General features: G+C 44.4%; 2 protein-coding genes across 7 annotated transcripts in view; one reads left to right on the top strand and one right to left on the bottom strand.

The window, feature by feature from the left end:
* The window catches only part of LOC116854077 (venom allergen 3 homolog), a 58,811-nt gene that overhangs the window by 23,043 nt on the left and 19,727 nt on the right, over positions 1-16,041 (bottom strand). The gene's annotated exons all lie outside the window — the stretch shown is intronic.
* The window catches only part of LOC116854073 (rho-related BTB domain-containing protein 1), a 34,338-nt gene continuing 19,684 nt past the window's right edge, over positions 1,388-16,041 (top strand). Inside the window, exon 1 of one of the 6 annotated variants that reach the window (XM_032835598.1) lies at positions 1,388-2,608. The gene's annotated coding sequence lies outside the window, so the exon portion shown is untranslated. Of the gene's footprint in view, positions 2,609-6,322; positions 6,938-6,959; positions 7,846-8,965; positions 9,159-14,490; positions 14,513-16,041 lie in introns of those variants that run through there. The other 5 variants (XM_032835605.1, XM_032835599.1, XM_032835600.1 and 2 more) reach the window with 5 other exon arrangements.

The raw sequence follows: 16,041 nt of genomic DNA, 5'->3' as shown, positions 1-16,041 counted from the left end.
GTAACATCTTTCAATTCAGACGTGTGTCAAAGATGTAATTTCCAAGATGAACAGGATAAAGACAGCGAGCACAAAGTGCACACATTAGCATATTCTTTGTAGCGTATTAGCAAAACATGTATATTAAAAATAAAACGAATGCAAAACATTTGTAATGATCATTTCTGCATTAAAAATGCGGGAAATTGTAGCGCAAAACTGCTGACATCATTCAATAATGGATTACTTAATTAATATCGAGGGAAATCCTCTGCAAAAACGTCTATAAAACGCGTGTTTTGTAATATCTAACATAAATTAGCAATTTAATTTTGATCTATCACGTATTTTGCAATTCCATCTCAAGTTTTACTCGGACTAAAGTGATAACCTCTTGGTACTTTTTGTAAAAATCCATCGCATATCGAATGGATACGGCTCACACAAGTTTCCAGATAATATTCCACTATTGTAAACAAAAGTAAGCTACAATGAGAGCAGACTGAAGAAATTTCACGCGCGAAGACGAACAGAAATTCGTTTTCACAGGGCAATTGGGAAATCTGTAACCGGCCCTGGTGTGATTGATTGTCTTTTGTTTGAGCACTTGGCGCCTATTCCGATTCTCTTCGCATATCCGTCTCTTCGTTATTGTCTATCTTTATGACGTGTCGCCGTGTGCGCGGCAAGCGCGCATTAACTTTTACGCTTATCAGATACAATTACTCAAGATGATTCTGCGAAAGTCATCTTCGCTTTATCGCTCAGTCGCGCAATACACCGTTTCATCGTTAACGTCACGGATGATCGATGACAATTATTTGTAATGGTGAAGATCAGGGGCGCGCGATGTCTCAGCGATAACCATGACAATCAATCCTTTGATCCCTGTGCGTATATCGCGAATCCCGGACTTGTGCTTGGAAAGAATCTCCGACAGCTCGCTATAAAGGTCTCCGCCCGTGTTGCTCTGGCGTTGCGATAAACACCGTTGCAACATAAATAAAATGCACGCGCGCGCACACGCATGCACACACTCAGGCGGACGTTTATTGCGCGCGGAAGCTGCTTTCGCGACGCGCAAGACACACGACGTATACATAAAGTATCACGTCTCAGATTTCAGTGTGAACACATCCGTCGTGGCAAATAGAAGGTAAACACGTTGATCCTCCACGCCGAACGACGACGACGACGACGACGACGCAAACACCGTGTGTTTTTGTGTTACTAATTGTACGCATTAATAGCGTGTGCAAACGCACGCGTGTGTGCACGTGTCGGCATCGAATATCAATGAAGCGCGCTGTCTGACCGTGATTCGCCGTCGCGTTTGGCTTGGAAAATTCTTCAACTTGCTCATATTATATATATATATATATATATATATATATATATATATATGTATATATATACATATGTACATAGAAATGTGTCATCCATATGTTTAAGTTGTCACATTATATAAGTATTTCATCGTGTGATCGATGTTTAATATGCACATACGCATGCTTCCAACAGACAATGGGCGCGACTGTACGTAACAATTCCGATAGCAGTGTTTCCGATAAAAATAGCCGAGCCCACGGTAAATATCGCCGGTAATGAAGGGGAGCGATGCGGCGGCAAGAGGGCGAGAGGAGAAAGCAACGTCGCCAGTCGATATGATAACGTGCGATTGAATCTAATCAAAATACGCAATAAAATTAGACATATGCGCGCGTGCGGACGCGTCACACGTTACATTAGGAGTATTTATATATTACCCGAATATATAAATTTTACTAACGGGACAAATACACCGAGAGTAAATAATGGTTGATCTAAATAATATTACCGTTATTCTTGGCTCTAACCATACTTTCTAGTTGTAAAAGTTCTAACGCGGACATAATTTTGACGCGGCAATAGTGACGTACATATAAGGTTATTATGACTAATATCGCACAGTAGAATTTAATAAAAAAAAAAAAAGTTTTCCTGGGCATAATTTATAGCAAATATTTCCCTGTGTGTGCATCAATCGGTCGAAAATTCTTTTTGACTAAAATAATCGGCGAATCAATAATCAAAATTAATCAATCGTTGTATGTGAAATCACACATGAATTCATCGATCGATGAGATCGATGGTTGTTAATGTTTAATCGATTAATCTCCAAAAATTGTCGCGTACACGCGTTTCTTTCCGGCGAGGATCGGGAATTCGCGGCGCGGTCCTCTCCAGCCTTTTCCGTAAATTGTTTTTAGCGGCGTCGATTTCGTAATGCACCTCCGTGCCAAAATAATTCCGTCGGTGGGCACACGGCGTTATCATCGGCTATGTACATAATCATAATAATGTGCGACGGGCGCCATGGATTACTTATCAATGAGCCACGTGTTTATTTTACCGCCGGCAATGTCAACGCATTAATGCGCCACGTATAAGGCGGCTGCTATCAGCTCCGTGGTTTCAGTTGCAGTTCTGATAGTCAGTCAACCGAGAGGATTGTTAACGTGTGCACGCCGGCGAGACTTGGCGAGCGACCGCGGAAGAGGAACGAGCTACGTGGACCGGCTCTACGTAGGAGGACGCCAAGCGCGCGTTGCATTTGATCGCTGCGAAGCGTGTTTGTCGCCGTTTATCGGTACGTGTACAAGTAAAAGACACACGCGATCGTTATTACACGTGCATCCGTGTAATTTCACGTATTAGATTTCCGGGCGACGGGGCTTGCGTAAGTATCACGCCAATTTACGGGTCCGCGTGTGTATATGTGTGTGTGTGTGCGTCGCTTGCGGACAGGTCGTGGCGATTAATTAATCGGTTAAATACCGTCGCTCTCTACTGCACCGCACGATGCCGCGCACTCTCGCGGTACGTAACACTTATCGTGAAACCGTCAATTTTGCAATAACGACAATCTCGTCCCTCGCACCGCGGTTCGAAGAACTCGTGGGGAACATATGTGAACTTGCTCTCTCGATATCGTGGCTTTATCTCTTCAGAGAAAAACCCGAATCCGCAATCGTCATGGAAATTTTGGTAATTTTTCAAAGGATAATCTTGAGATATGGAATTAATAATATTGAGAGAGAAAGAAAGAGAGAGAAAGTGTAATTTATTAGGCGCTTCTGAGATATATATTCCCTCAAGCGCTTGAAAAATATATAATATAAAAGTATAAAGTGTAAAGCATAAATCTTTAGTATAAAATATAAGAGAAGTATAAAATATATAAGTATTTTGCAAAAATATTGCGAATCTCTAAAGGCGTATAATTTATTTACATAAGTAAATCTAATTAAAACAATTAACTTTGCTCTAAATAAAGAGAGGGAGAAAGTAACAGAAATTAATTTTTTAATAACATAGAATAATTAATTAATTTCTTAATTTGTTTACATCTTAAAATGAGAAATCGAAATTATTTTAGATATTTTCCAACAAATTACATTATTTTAAGACACGATAACGAGCACACAAATAGGTTTTTCTCTGAAGATAAATTGGCGATGTGATCATCGATTCACATTGATTCACAGGATCGTCAATTTGGTAGTCGCAACTGGACGATCTGTCAGCGCAATTCTATCGAGATTTTCATTATAGCGTCTTGCATGCAGTCGAACGCGCTTCAAGGATAACGCGTGCGACTGCAGTCGCAGTTAATCTCGTTCTACGACAATAAACATGAGTTTCCTCGCGACCAATCGGACGGTTTACGCGTTGCACTAACACGACGCTTACGCATTTCCGTTAAAAAAATCGCCGAGAAACCTCTGCTTTTCGCGTCAATATTACATCGACACCGATATTACACCGCGAGTGTGGTTGCTGCAATAATTAACAACGACGACGATGGCTAGTGGTGCGTCGTGCACACACAGACAGACACGCACACACACACACATATGCACACATACACACAGTCTCTCACAGTCCCTGCCACACGGTACAGTGCGGCGGCAGGGTGGATTGATTTTTCGCCCCCTGACGTCACAACGAATCCAGCATGCGCGTGATGGTTAAACACAGTGCCGATATCGGTACCGGTGCATGTTCTCAGAAGGCTTGCTGGCACCAAATGAAATTGAACCGGATGAAATTTACCGCTTCGCGCTGCTTGTTATTTCCCGAGAGCACTAAATCCGACCATTCATTGCGGGTTAATTGCTCCGACTGACGTGCAACTTTGACGGTGTTGTAATGTAACAACTAATCTTTAATGCGATGGTAACCGCGAGGCTTCCCGCCAATTGTCATTTATCGTAGTTGATGAACGGTGTTACTCGTACACACAATCCGGGGAAACGGCCTAAACATTTTTACAAAAACGTATTTCTCAATTACGCGCAATGTGCGTACACGTTCGTGTCTCATGACTCTCGATCACTTTGACGGAGCTACTTCCTCAAAATGATCAACAATTATGGTGCACGAGTACGTAGGCATGTTGCGCGTAATTGAGTAATACCATAAAACTGAAGTTATAGAACATTAAAGTTATTATGCTGGACTGAGTACATTGGGTTGCAAAATCGTTTAGACACAATAAAGTTAGGAGCTTTCCAAACAGTCAAAATGAGAATCATCATCAACAGACTTACGTGATAATAATATAATTAACCACATAATTGAAAATACGAAATAATAGTCAAGAATAATGATATTAATAATAACCGATAATAATAATAATTACTAATACAATCATTGGTTCATCAACAATGATTCTCAATTTTGATAGTTTGGCGTGTCGCCAACTTCCTTGTATCTAAGCCATTTTACAACCTACTGTATACTCGGTTACTAAATGATGGTTACACATTTTTCCAAATAAAGTTGCAGCGCTGCTGGCCGTCACAATTGAGAGACACTGCTGATGCGTTTGCGCTGTAATTAGTTAATAAATGGATATATTTAAAATTCAAAGTCCACAAGTTCGTAACTTAAATTACGGGAGGATAACAAAATTTGAATGTTACATTAATCAAAATTATTTTCACATCTTTTACTGTCACTTCAACTTCAGTCATGACTGATTACGCAGATAATCATACTTTGCGCAGGTATAATCATGTCACAAAATAGCTGCACAATGAAACTTACGTATACGCAAAAATTTCAAAAATACGGGCCTAGGAGCGTTGCAACTTCATTCGGAAAAATGTGTAGCCATCGTTCAGTATACACAACCGAGTATACATCGACACGACCGTTATCGACCTTGCCATTCCGACGAGGTTGATTGCGAGATTTGATCGAAACTGTGATCATCTCGCGAAAGAGCGAATTCCAAGTAGTAGTTACTTCAGACCGCCGTTTCCGACCAACGTTCCGACGAACGACAGGTGATCGTGAATGATGCGCGCGAAGATTGCGAGGAATTCGATTCGCATCGTCGGGAAACGACGAGGAACGTTGCGATCTTTTCCGCAACAATTCGCACGACGCGATATCTTCCGCGAAAACTGACTCGCTCGTGAGAGCGCGAGATCGGTACACGATGCATCAACGCGGCCACGAACGAGGGTCGAGCCGGAAGGGGAGACGAGGGTGAGAGAGGGTAGGACGCATTTATAAAATAACAGCAAGACCACACACACCGGTCGACACGTGGTGGGGGGAGGAGGAGGGAAGGCAAGGGGGAGAGGAGAGGACGAAAGAGGCAACAGCGGACACACGGCTCGTGCTTGTGGTGGAGTCGGAGAGAAGCGTCGGGGTCACGGCGGGTTCATTCAGCGGCGAGCAGTTCGCCGGCTGCTGTCGGACTTGTCTCGTCTCGCCTGGTCTCGTCGATCGCGACCCTCTCTTCCTCCCTTTCGCGTGATCGTTTCCTCTCTGTCGCACCAGCGGTTCGACGGAACCTTTCTCTCTGCACCCTTACCCTACCCTAACAGCGTACGTTTTCACCGTGCGCCTCCGAGGCAGCACCGCACGAACGCCCGTCGAGAGACCTTCGACGACGACGACATCGACGAAGGTCTCGATCGACCTTTTCCTTCCCTTCCCTTCCCCTCTCTTTCTCTCTCTCCCTCTGTCTGTATTTCTCCTTCCGTCGAGGACGAGGTCTGCTGCAAGAGCCGTCGACGAGCACGTCCGCGAACGTCCGCTGTACCCGATGTGTTCCGCGTACTCGCGAGAGAGACACGTGCCTCGACATGACACAGGCTGCGCGACGCCCGATTGTCTTCGACGTCCACCTGGTTGAGCCTCGGCGGCAGCGCGCGGTGACGGTGGCGGCAGCGTCAGCATCAGCGTCAGCGGAGAAGGCGGCGGCGACGGCGGTGGTGGTGGTGGTGGTGGTGGTGGTGGTGGTGGTGGTGGTGGTGGCGGCGGCGGCGGCGGCGGCGGCGGTGGCTTCGATCGGCCGGCGGCCCTCGTAAGCGGAGGTGGGTCAACTCGAACTGGCGCTCGAACGACCAGTCGTTGACAGGTGGTGCGCAGTTCTAGTCGGTACACGCGAGCGCGCGATTCGACACGCGAACCCCCCGCGCACTCGCGGCTCTCCCTCGAATGCACGCAACTCTTTTTCGTCGCGGATAAAGATTCCTGGCCGTGCGAGTCGGTTCGCGCGCGCGTCATTAATCGGCTGCCCGGTAGACCGTCCGAGTTCGAGAGTACACGAGAAACGGGAGCCACGAGAGAAAAGAGAAGGGCAGAGGATCGCAGAGGGGTGGCTGTCGCGAGACGTTCGCAAGCGGTGAGACGTCGGATCCGCGCGCGCGACGAAGCCTCCCCCGTCGTCTGGGAACCCCCGGCGTGACGGCGATTCATCGTCGCGGTCGCATGGAGCACGCGGACGGAGGACGCGCGATCCTGCGAAACGCATCGCGCGAGTCAACCTCCCCGTGACCGGTGAGATCACGGAGAGCGCGAAGCTGGAGCGACAGATCGTTGAGTGAGGTCATCGGAAGGTCGGGCAATTCGACCAACTGGAGCACGATCCAGAGCGGCAACGTTAATCCGAGCACAGGTTAGAGGCCCGACCCGAAGCGCATTCTCACTGCGGAATGCACCCGCTTCCTTCCTTCCTCGCCCCAATGTAACACCTCCCCCTTCACCTCTCGCTCGGCTTCACCCTGCCAGGACGTCCTGGTTGCGCGACAATACATCACCCTTCAGCAGCTTCTTTTTGGCCACCCTCGCGCCCCGAGATACAACCGAAGACGTGAGGAACGGCACGGCGGTCGTTAGATCCCCGTTTTCCCGTCTCAATCTTGCGATTCATGATTACGACGCGTTGCAGCCGCAGCAGCTCACGCGCGCATTCCCTTTCCGTGCACTCCTACATCATCCATCCGTTCTCTGTTGTTCGCATAAGGGAGACATCCGTTCGAATAAGCTCGTCGTCAACAGGCGGGGGAGTACAACGCGCGGGTAATATCTCGTGCGTCGACTGGACCCTGCCTCTTCTCTCTCTTCACTTCTATCTGTTCTCTCTCTCTCTCTCTCTCTCTCTCTATTTCTCCCTCTCTCTCTCTGTTTTCCTCTCTTCGCTACGCGTAGTCGATTACACACGCGTATATACATATACGTAATGCATCTATATATCGCGCTTCATTCGCGCGAGAGCGTGCCACCTCGCCAAACCCGTCGCGCCTCTGCGTTGTCGCGTGTATTCGCGCAGCATGCGTCAGCCGGAGTAAGCGAACCGGCGTGCAGCTGTCACACACACACACACACACAGAGAGAGAGAGAGAGAGAGAGAGAGAGAGTGCGAATCGCCACGAGTGTATCCCGATCGTGCGATTTTCGCGGACTTGCTCACGGTGCCGCCCACGTCTCGGAGGAAGAGGATCGTCGCGGGTACACGTCGTCGTCGTCGCCACGGGAGAGAAGTCGGCGGCAGTCGAAGAGACGCATAATACGAATCGATCACGAGTAAGTCACTGCTCCGCCAGAACGGTAGCCGCGGTCGACGTCGATGTCGTCATCGTTGTTTTCCATTCGTCGCCGTTGTTCCAGCATTCGCGCGACACTCGGGCGCCGTTGGTCGCGCGTGCCGGAGTTGGTCGTTCCTCTCTAGCGAGTCCCTCCCGCGTAATGCACCGACTGCACTCACTCTTATTCGCGCGCCTCACTTCGCGACCTGCTATTTCGAGAGGAAGGATTTGAATAGAGAACCAACCAGGAATGAAATTTGCGAACGTGACACAGAGTCGCTGCGCGCTGTCGATATGACTTTATCATCGCGTGGCCGTCGACTATTATTCCATTTCTATTTATCTAGATCTGTTTCTCCTTCTCTCTGTCTCTCTCTCTCTCTCTGTCTCTCATCGCTCATCCGTTCGTCTCGCTTTCAACTTACATAAGATAGCACTGTCTGCATCGAGTGCGAGTGTCCGCGACGCGATGCAGAGGCGAGCCTCGAACTTGCAGCACCCTGGCCTTGCGAATGTTAATGCAGTCACTTCGCTTCGCGGCTAGCGTTAACATTAGCGCGTATGCATTACGTGCATGTTCGCATACATACGATCCCGCAGGTGTGTATACGCCGCGCGCGCGTCGTCGTCACCGTATACATCATTTGCATCATTCGATCGAGCGAGCTACCGCCAGTTCCACGCGCGCCGGTCGATAGATTTCGTTCCCGTTGCGGTAACCTTGTTATTACCCTAACAACCTTAATGCACACCCTATACTTTGGTTTTTAATATTCTCGCGCGTTAAAGGACCGCGTCAGGTGTCCACCACAGACGTGAGTCTCCAGCCGCGGCTGACTTCGCCCGCACGAGGCTTCGTACGAATGGGAAAAGGTAATTAGCTGCAAATGAGAGGCAGTTAGCAGCGTGTCGTACACAGAAAGATCGGTGCTCGACGACATCGGACCGTCGACCCATAGCCGCGCGCGCGGCACGGTTAAAAATTGATTTATGTCCCGCTGGTAACGTACAAGACGCGTCGTTTCGCTCTCTCTCTCTCTCTCTCTCTCTCTCTCTCTCTCTCTCTCTCTCTCTCTCTCGACGTGCATCGCGATCATTTGGCCTAACGACCGCGTCGATTGGCTGCGCGTATCGCGATTTAAGCGGCGCGTGCCGATGCCGCTTGATTTTATCGTGCACGTCGTCTACGGAGCAGGAACGGACGACGACGTTTGTATCGGCAGATGACGACGACGACGACGTCTGATACGGCGGGACGAGGGGTAAACGACGGAAACACGCGATAAGGAGAAGACGCGCCGAAATCGACAGGTACACGTGACGCGATCTTTCCGGCAAAACGTGACTCCGATCGCCGGCTTTGGCGCATCTCCTGCGTCGAGAGAGAACACGCCTCCCGGACTGTAATGACGACTCTGTACACGACGCGCACGCACCATCGCAGTTCCGCGAGATTAACCGCTGAAAGAGGTCGGCAATGAGAACACCGTTTACTTAATTAATACGGCCGACGGACAGTCGGCCGTCGCGCGGCTCGTTGACCCCGCGTGCAATTCTTAGACTTGGACCGTCCTTCAACGGGATTGATTTACCGCTCGACGACGACGACGACGACGACGACGACGACGACGACGACGACGACGACGGTGACGGTGGCAACGGTGGTTGCGACCCGACGATTGCGAAGAGGGCAAACCATGACAACATGGTCCCGATGGGGCCGCTTCGGGGACGGGTAATGGAAAAAGGAAAGGGGGGTGGTGCGCCGACCTCTCGACCACCTCATTCGGCTTTTTTCCACTGGCGGCACTGACGGCCGCCGGGGGACTGCTGATCCTTTTCTACACGTTCGCGGGTGACCTCCCCGTGACCCGTTCTGCAATGCGTCAGCACGGTGTCTACGCGTCGCAATGCACGACTGCTTCTACCATCCGTCGCGGCGCGTACCTACAGTCTGTTCCCGCATACGTTCTACATCGTTTGCTTCTCTCTCTACTTTATTTTACTCTCTGTGTCTCTGTGCGTATCTTTCTCTATCTTTCTTTCTCTCTTTTTCTCTCTCTCCGGCTCTCTTCGTGGAGCCAACCACAGTGCGGGCAGTAGCACCGCAACGACCGATCTACGACCGTCGCGGGAACGACGATCAGTGGAATCTCGGTAGGCCGCACGTGGTCATTTCTTTCGTCGTGGAGATCGCAAAGCCTCATATACGTCGTATGTGCCGTCGTTCGTCGCGATCCACGGAGATACACCTGCGAGCCACTGAATCGACCTCTGAGAACGTTCAAGTTTTTAGGGTTTGACTATTTAAGGCGTTCTAATAGTCGATTGGGCTATATACGTCGCTGACGTCAGGACGATATTTCTCCGACTAAATACGCTCTTGCAGAAACGTATAGGACATTGAGACGGGATTTAGGATCGATGCCGGGCTTGGAAATAGCCCTCGCTAGCGTGTCATTGCACGATCGAAGTGTTGAAAATATCCGAATGACGGCGCATCGAAAGTTAGTCATGCATATTAGCGCACGTGGAAGCGCACGACTGTGTGACATATTACGTCTTCTCATATTTACGGAAAGAACGACGAGTTAAATACTCGAGAAACAAAGGGAAGATCCATCCCTCGTGTTTGAGCTTTGTTTCAAGTCTCTTATTTTCGTGTATGATTGTAGTATTGTGCGATTTGTGGCAGTGTTGTCAGAGAAATTTCGTCGATTTCCACCACCCCCTCGGGCAATTCGCCTCGTTGTATCCTTTCTAATATTCATCGTGATTTTGCGCGTTGCGTAGCATAGCAGCAGACGCGGCAACAACTTAACGTCAAACTAGAAAAGATCGATGAGCCTTGCTGAAACTCAAAGGCGGCTTTTATTACCGGTTTTAACTGACGCCGGTTTAAACCGTTCGTTACGTTGCTTTGTTTCATGATACACGGTGTATTTAACTTATTATTACACACACGGCACGCAATAAATTATTGTTCGCATACTTTCTATCTATTTATATGGACGCGTCGGAAAGTTAAAGTACCAACGATAGAAGATTGAGAAACAGTGCGCTGCATAAGACTCTCGGAAGGAGGAATAATTTCGCGTGCTAATTTCATACGTACGCATTTTTTTTTTAGAATTATCGGAACATACTCTGATTACAATTTGCTTGTGATTTGAATTATGCCATATTCATCACGTGATATTTCGACGTTATCGGTGACTCGAATCTAAATGCGATCGTACATCAGTTAAGAGCTTATTTCTCGCGTAGAGAGTACGTTAGTTGTTTAACCCTCGAAAAATAGGCACACAATATCTGATAGATACAGTTTCGTATTTCAAATTCCCAATATTTTCGCGATATTTACAGTGGGATTAAATATCTATGTATGCTCTTATCTCGATCCCTTCTACGGCTTAATATCTACCGAGCACGAGAGAAATTGACCTGTATTTCTCAAATACGTTACAGTCATTTGCACTAGCAAAAAGGTGCTTATCGGAGGATTAATGCTGCCCCAAGTGCCGAAAATACACGCGCATAAGACTATTTGGAAAGATAACGGGTCGCAGGTACAGACTTCTATATATTACTAGAATGCTAACTCCCTATTTCATTTATGTGAAATGTCCAGAGATATGAACTAAAGAATCCAATTCCGCGCATGCGGATACAGTCAGTGCGTCATTCCTTCTCATATTTGTTTACATACTTCGTCTATATTTTCTATAGCTTTGACTTGTAAGTGTGTAGACAAAAGGAATATATATAATTATATGTAAATAAATTGATACGTATGTATATTTCTTTTAAATAATGCCAGTGGAACGTGCTACTTTTATGTGTAACCGCACTATGAAAAAAGATTAAAACCTAACTTAACCACTTTAGATGCGCAAACATACATCGTCAAAGCGTATGCGCAGGAAGGATGACTTTGCATACTCGTTTCGTAAAAATTGAACCGCCTCAGGCGTTAGCAGTTAGTAGTTTAATAATACATAGAAGTCTAAGGTTGCATGGCAACCTTCGCATAAGATTTCTCATTGTCAGATAGAACACGAGCGCGAGTACTTCGTACGCTAAAGACTACCAATTTTCTTTTTTCTATCTAAATATGTTTCGACATCATACATCACGTATATCATGTGTTATAATCGTATACTAAAAGAAAATATTGTTGATTCAATTAAAATTATAGTTATTTTTTGTATTCCAATCATATTTTTTATAGTAAAATGGTAGTAATAATATACATATAACACTGAAAGAAAAATATTTGATATTTGTAACTATAATCATAGAGAAATAATTATTGATTATGATAAAGATAATCATTTTTTAGTTAATTGTATTATAATTTTACTTTTAATTCTACAATTTTACTATAATTTTAGTAATAATAATTACTAAAATGCATGTTACTATTACTATCTTCGTGTTGAAATAACCAAAAAATATGGTTGGGAACAAATTGGGTCTAAACCATATTTTTTGGTCGTTTCAACATGAAGATAGAAATAATAACTTGTATATAAGATTATTATCATCAAAATTATAATACAATTAACTAAAAAATAGTTGTCTTGACCATAATTTATACTAATTATTTCTCTATATAATTATAGTTACAAATACCAAATATTTTTCTCTAAGTGAAGATTTTTGTCATTAATATTACAGTAGAATTTAATGAAAAGAAATTGTTGGTAGCAGAGTTTATAGTAAATATATTTATTGTGTGTGTGTGTGTGTGTGTGTGTGTGTGTAGGGTGTCTTGCAATCGCCGTAAGATATTTTAATAGCGTATTTTGAAGATAGAATAAAAATCCTAATACAAAAATGTCGAGACTACAATAGTTTTTTAATTATAACCGATCAAAGATTACCAGTAATATCGCGTAGAATTCGCGCGCTCAGACCTGTAATTATACAGCACGCACAACGTTTTATCATTTGTTATCGACTTCATGGTTAATATTGATTTTTATACAGCTAATTCCTAAAAACATTAATAATTATTATTGTTAGAACTATTAAATTTAATAATTTCTATACTTGAGTAACAAGGATTTTTGCGTTTTTAATATAAAAAGTCATCATGGAAAATAATTTATTATTATTTTCGTTTTTTTTACGTTTTATGAGGAGTAAAATCGTATAATTCTAATAAATCAAGGAAATAAAGTTAATTTGTCCACATTTTCTAAACAATTAAAATTTTTACTAAAATCTTGATATACTGAAATTATTGTAAGATCCGAACTAAGATCTGTTTTGACCGAATATGCTTTCTCCATTTATCAATCTTCATAATTTTTAACTGTGAAGTCGATAACAAATGATAAAACGTTGTGTGTGTTGTATAATTACAGGCCTAAGCGCGCGAATTCTACACGATATCTGGTAATCTTCTCTCTGATCGGTTATAATTCAAAAACTATTGTAGCCTCGACATTTTTGTATTAGGATTTTTTACTCTACTTTATCTTCAAAATACGCTATTAAAATATCTTACAGTGATTGCAAGACACCCTGTATATATATATATATATATATATATATATATATATATATATATAATATTTTTATAATTATTTCTCTATGTGATCGTAGCTACAAGTACAAAATCTTTTTTCCTCAATGTTACGTGAACACGTATTATGATGAGAGCACATGCGACCCGCGTAAACGCGTTCCGTGTAAGATGCCGAGAATAATTGCGTTTGTTTCGCGTTCTTACGTTCATTTTTTCTCGAGATATGGACGTCAGAAGCTCTCGCAGTTTTTATGACACGGCGGCAGCACGCGCCTGACATATTGTAACGCTTCGCGCCGCGGACTTGGCACCTCTCGCTTCGAGAGCGGCGTAACTTCCTTGCCGGGCCTCAGACCCATCAAAGGACTCGCCGCCGGGCGATAACTCCGCGTAGAAAAGTCGTAGCAACGTGGGGTAAATTGCACTCGAAAGCTGAGACCGTCCCGCTTCCGCTGGGAGAGTGTTCGTTTCCCCATAGTCATCGTTTGATTTGGCTGACAAATTGGCAAGGCACATCGAGCAATTGATCCACTTTCTCTCTCAAGCTAGACGTACTATCAAATAAGCGCAATCTCGATTCCGATTCGAGCGACGATTCCGATTCTTCCGTAATGTTCGGCTGTTTTACACGGTAGATCATGAGAGATTGCATATTTGTCTGTCTATAATCTGACTGTGTGGATCTATGTAACTATTTAATGTTAGCGTTTGATGAGGGAAACGATTGCGTTTCTCGGATTGTATGATATCTAAAAATACGAGGTCAGATTGTCACGCGAAAAGCCCGTTCGCACACTAATTACCCATCTCAATGTCGATCGATAGTTTTGCATATAAAGCTTTCGTCGATATGAAATTCCTCGAAGTGAGAAGAGAGAGAGAGAGAGAGAGAGAGAGAGAGAGAGAGAGAGAGAGAACGCGCGCGCGCATAGATAAGATACATTCCATTTCCAATTCATTTTTAATTGAGATGCACGATGTAACTGATTTGCTGAATGAACAGCGCGGGGACTCACTACAAATTCTATTTCACGAAAGTAGGTCTCATCCAAAGACATTTCCCGGAAAGCGTCAGCGAAACAAGCGGACTATTGAGCGACGAGGCTTTCGATTTTCGCATCGTGACTCGGTGAATATATTACGCCTGCATACTTAGACTGGTTGTCATTTGGCGTTATCGACATGTTTCCTGTAAACGCACAGCGTTATCGTAACAAGCGGATATTAGAATATTATTCTCACACTGCGCATTGGCGTGTCGCCTACGTTACCACGACTTGCGGTTTCGTATGAAAATCGCGAACATACAAATTTTCTTGCTTGCGTGACTCATTATCTCTTTTGTGCAATCGGCAAAATTGAATCTGGCGATTGTCGAGGATTGCAAACAACGTAGAGTTGAAGCCTCATCATTTGTCGTGCAGTTTTGCTTATCGAGGTAGCTTCAACGTTGTTTGTAACTTCAGAAGGCAGCATTGCGGCTGACTTTGAGAATTTTCTCACATTACACATATACGGTCTCTTTTTATATTCTTTGGTTTTGGCTTTCTAAAAAAAATCATTTTGGTTTTTCAAAAAAATATAATCTTATTCTTAGCGAAATCTTTTTATATGCACTGAGTGTAAAAATATTTGAAAATTCATTTGGGGGATATAAAATTTATTTTACAAAAGTGAACTTTACTTCACAGAAATAAACTTTATATTCCACAGATAAATTTTCAAGTATTTTTCGACATACTTCGCACATTTATTATTTGTTACTCTCAGCTATTTTTCGACATATTTATCATTATTTTTTATTATTTTACTAGTTGTTAGTTTCAGGTGTGTTATCTACAGGTATTAATTATATTTTTAATTTAACCCTTTAAGTATCGCTAGTACCAATAGGGACCACTTAGGATCGGGCAATTGAAACGCGCCATTTTTGGTTTCAAAGACAACTGATAGATATCACTAGTATAGTTACTAGAATGTTTCATGAATTAAAGGGTTGCGCCTTAAAGAGTTAAATTTGAGAGCAAGAGAAGAGCAAGAAAAGTTCAGGCTGTAAATTTTGCAAGTTTACACTCGGCAAAGAATAAGTAGTATTGGATCTATCGTCAATTAATTGCACACTACTCAATGGTAGACGGATCGAACAATATCTAATATTAAATCCAAGTATGGCTTAACCGAATGTTCATGAATATTCGAGCGACATAGATATATATAACTTCGTTCGCGAAGGTGCTCCCGAAAATTTTTAATATTTTACGTTCCAATGCGCCTCTCGACGCGTTGCATCTGAATGCGTGTATTCGACCGTAACGACGAAGGTCAATTTCTGCCATGGAAACGACAAACCAAAGTCGCAAAGCGAGAAGCCAACGAGAAGTTGAATGGGGATTTGTAAGAGAGAAGTTTAGTATATAGCACGTAGAGCCACTGAGAATGAAGTTTATCGAGCGACGAGGACTTTGCGAATGAATCAGATAGATAGATAGATAGAGAGAGAGAGAGAGAGGGGGGGAAAGGGAGGGAATGAGAAAGAGAGAGAGGGAGAAGAAGGGTGTGTGCGTAGGAGGGTGAGAGTTTCCAAAGAATGTTCATGGAGCAGAAAAATATCGACAGATCACGCGCGCGCACACTAGGCTGCTTTTAATAACCGATAAT

This window comes from Odontomachus brunneus, unplaced genomic scaffold, assembly GCF_010583005.1.
Source record: "Odontomachus brunneus isolate Ranch 3 - 2012 unplaced genomic scaffold, Obru_v1 Obru_scaffold_007, whole genome shotgun sequence".
NCBI classification, from domain to species: Eukaryota; Metazoa; Arthropoda; class Insecta; order Hymenoptera; family Formicidae; genus Odontomachus; species Odontomachus brunneus.
Note: the sequence above shows the minus strand (reverse complement) of the source record. Positions and strands in the feature narration are given on the sequence as shown.